This window comes from Diachasma alloeum, unplaced genomic scaffold (assembly GCF_001412515.2).
Source record: "Diachasma alloeum isolate Michigan unplaced genomic scaffold, Dall2.0 Dall_scaffold_01123, whole genome shotgun sequence".
NCBI lineage: Eukaryota > Metazoa > Arthropoda > Insecta > Hymenoptera > Braconidae > Diachasma > Diachasma alloeum.
The window spans coordinates 33,322-37,783 of NW_021681234.1; positions in this window are offsets into that span (position 1 = coordinate 33,322).

Here is a 4,462-nt window from a genome sequence, read left to right on the forward strand (position 1 = left end):
AGAGAGAGACAGAGAGAGACAGAGAGAGACAGAGAGAGACAGAGAGAGACAGAGAGAGGGAGAGAGATTGATTGATCTCGTTTATTTAGCACATGGCTACTTCGTTTTACATGCATTTCAAAAATAGGTATTACACGGTTGACACATTTGTCCTTTCCGGATCCTCCCAACTTTGATATTTCTCTTTTCCGCTTGTTGCCCTACATCTCAACTATACATACATTTTTTTAACATATTCGCTGGCTTGTCTTCGGAATACATTCAGTTTCTTCACACATTTGATTTCCTTTGGTAGGCTGTTATACATTTCGAAACCATTATACGTAAGTGTTTGCTGCGAACAAGATTGGTTACGCTTCATTATTCGAATGTCGGTGCTTTGTCGTGTGTTGTACGAATGAGAATCACTCACCACATTTAAACATTCTAAAAGATAGGAAGGGCACATTTTCAACTGCATTTTGTGTACTAATATAAGTTTGTTTAAAATTATTCTCTGTCTTACATTCAAAAAATTTAACGCATTCAACATTTCATTTATTGGTGTACTTTTACTGCACCGGATAATGGCACGCATCGCTCGATTTTGTGCTTTTTGTAATAAGCTGAACTCATTTTCACCAGTACTTAAAAGAATTGTGGAACAATAGTCAAACTGTGGGGCTATTATACTTTTATATATTATAGTTCTCGTTAGCACCGATACCGAGTCCCCAATTCGGAATAAAAAGTTTACTTTCTTTGAGATTTTTTGAACTACATATTTTACGTGTTCCCTAAAATTCATGTGATTGTCTATCATTACCCCGAGGTATTTCATTACGCCAACAGTTTCTATTCCAATGCTGTCAATTTTAATGTCTAAATTTTCATTCGGTATAGAAATACGTATACCTCTTACCAACATAAATTTTGTTTTTTTAACATTCGAGCTAATCATATTATCTGTTAGCCAAGCTGATAAGTTATTCAAATCATAATTAATTTTACTTTCAATTTCAATAGAATTGGTGCTACTGTAATATATAATAGTATCATCCGCAAACATCTTACATTTGCAGTATTTTAATGAATATTTAAGGTCATTTATATAAACTAAAAAGAGGATTGGACCTAATATCGAGCCTTGTGGTACTCCATATTCAACTTTTCTTTTAGAGGAGGTCACATTGTTAAATTTGACTTGTTGTGTTCTGTCTGTCAGATAATTTATAAACCACTTAAGTACACTATTTCCTAACCCGTAGTTATTTAGTTTTTTTATTAATTTGTTCCTATCAATGGTTTCGAATGCACGCTTAAAATCTAAGAAAACTACTCCAGTCTTTTGTTTATTATCACAATTAGATTTCCACTCATTCAACACATTCTGTAAAGCAGTTTCACAAGAATGACTTTTGCGAAATCCAGATTGTTCTGGTACTAGGATATCATTTCTTACTAGATAGTTAACCAATTGCTTAGATACAATAGACTCAAGAATTTTTTCGAATGTCGGTAATATATTTATTCGTCTAAACTCATTTGCTTTGGTAGTATTTTGTATTTTTTGAATTGGAGTAATATTAACGAATTTTTCCAGTCGGTGGGAAGTTCGCCTTTTTGAAGTGATAAATTAATAAGTTCAAGAAACTGTTCATCGATATGAGGCCATGCTTCCTTAAATATTAATGCATTGATACCATCTTCAGTGCATGCTTTATTCTCCATTTTATTCACAATTTTAGCTGCCTCTTTACTCATCACTTTTTTAAATTGAAACCAGCCTTTTTTATTATTATCATTATTTTCGCTTGTTAATAGATCATTTATATTTGAGATATCACTTCCGTTTCGACTAGGATTCCTTATGATTTCATTAATTTCAGAAATACTATCTATAAAAAATTTATTGAAATTCTCAGCTATATCTCTGTTATTATCATAGATTTTATTGTCAAATACTACTTCACTAATATTGCTTTTAACTTTCTTACTCACAATTTGTTTCAGATGTTTCCATAGTTTTTTACTATCATTCCTATTTTTGTCTATCATTAATTCATTGTATACTTTTTTCTTTTGGTTTATTAACTTTGTTAGCTTATTTCTAATTTTTTTATATGCATTCCAATAACTGGTTTCTTTCGTATCCTTAGCCAGTTTATACGCTTCATTCTTTTGTTTCGTTAATTCTTCGATTTCCCCGTCATACCATTCTTTATTCGTCCATTTGCTATTAATTTTACATTTTATTAGAAATATTACTTTATTCAATGTTTCTTCAATTGTTCCGATTACTTGTTTAGCTTTACTATTTACATTGTTGTTATCAGATTTATCTCTCCTTTGAATCGTTTCCGCTAAAATCATCGTAAATTTTGCTCGATCGAATTTTTTATAATTTCTACCAATGTAATAGTTTTGCTTATTCGAATTATTTTGATTTGTCGGTAATTCAACACATAATATGTCATGGTCAGTTATTTTGGGGGAATCCCAAACGTCACATTTTAAAAATTCGTTAGAATATGCTAAGTCTATCATGGTTCGTGAATTATCAGTTATCCGCGTAAATGTTGGAACATAGTTCTTAAGGCCCATTTCACTCATTATTAATTGAAGTTTTTTTGTATAGTACGTATTTTTACTAATGTCAATGTTAAAATCTCCAATTAATATAAATCTTTGGTTCTCTATAAAATCAATAGAAATCTCCTTTAGGATGTCTATAAAAATTGCATCACTTGTACTAGGTGAGTGGTGTACTACAGATATAATAATAACCTCACTCTGTAATTGGATCGAAAACGCCAAATTCCAAGTATTCGACGTGTAATTCTTCTTATTTACAATTTTATACTGTACATCATTCCTAATGAAAGCGAGAACACCTCCAGTAAATTTATTGTTTGTATCTACTCTCATATGATTATAATTTTCTATTAATAATTCTGAGTCGTTGATTTCCTCAGTCACTCGAGTTTCACTCAAACAAACTATCAACGGTTTCTTGGTTACAATCAATACCTCAATTTCATCTTTATGTTTCAAAAAACTCTGAGCATTTAGGCATAGTAATAATTCACGCTGTTTTAATTGCTAAATATTTTCGTCACTCCTTTTTTTTTCATTTCCTACTAGGTTAACATATATTGGGCACTTCTTATCGTACGCATGGTGCTTGTCGTTGTAGTTGCCCTTATCATTATTATTTTCCTTATTTCTGTTAGTACAGTTGATGCATTTTAGATCCGATGTTTGACAATTTTTACTGCTATGAGTATCACCACATTTGCTGCACTGAACCCCTTTCTTACACTCATTTGCGTAATGATTGTATCCACAACACTTGAAGCACCTTATAATGTTTACATGTTCAAAAACTTTACATTGTTTCCATCCGAGGTAGATTTTTCCCAAAAATAGTAACATCTTCTGCAACTCCGCGCTTACTTCAGTAATAATGCTAAAATCGTTCTTTTTATTATTTACAATTCTCTTGAGTATTTTCATTTCAATATTCCCGCAGCGCTCTTTCAGGTTATTTTGTGCGACTATATTCTTGACAATTTCGTCATCAGTTAATGTCATTTCCTCATTGTCAATCCATACAATTTTCACGAACTTCTTCTTTGTTTTAGGAACTTGGACATTGAATTTATCACCAATTTTATCAGCAACATTTTTTTGTAGTCTATTTCTATCATTAATATCTTTACATTTAACTATCACAGTTCCGTTATCTTTTTCTTTTATGCTCGTGACTCCAACTCCCAGCTCTTTAATATTTATATTATTTTTAACACTGTTCAGATTTTCATTTTTGTTTACATTCTTCTGTATACTAGTTTCAGTTTGTATTGGTTTAACAATAAATACTGCTTCAGATTTTTTTTTTCTTTCTGAGTAATATTCGCATACGTTACCCTTGTCACTTCATTGTTTTCAATTATTCCCTGTTCATGCACTTCATTTAAGTCAATTTGTACTTGGTCGTCGAACTGCCTGATGTTCTCAGTTTCCATAGTCATCTGTTTAACTTTCAAATCCAGTATTGAAAAACCAGCTTCGCAATTAGCCACTTCGCCTTTTTGACTCTTTATTTTGTGGAATCTAAAACACCCAGGATGATAGGGCACATTACACTTTTTGCACAAATGAACAGTGTCTTTCAGTTCTTTTTTACACTTTCGACATGTATATCGTTCCACTTGCATTGTATTTGTTGTCGAATTAATAACGAATTCAGTGAAAAGTTAACCTCAATCTGCCTCAGTGACACACTTTTCACTGGATTTTATTTATTTTTTGTATCAACACACTGCTTTGACGGTAGTGTATTGCATATTAACACTAATGCACTTCTCCCGTGTACTTTCTACGTTTTTTATCAATTTTTCTACTGTTATTTTTATATTTAAACCAAGAGCGACGTTCAAGCGACCTAGCTCGAGAGAGAGAGAGAGAGAGAGAGAGAGAG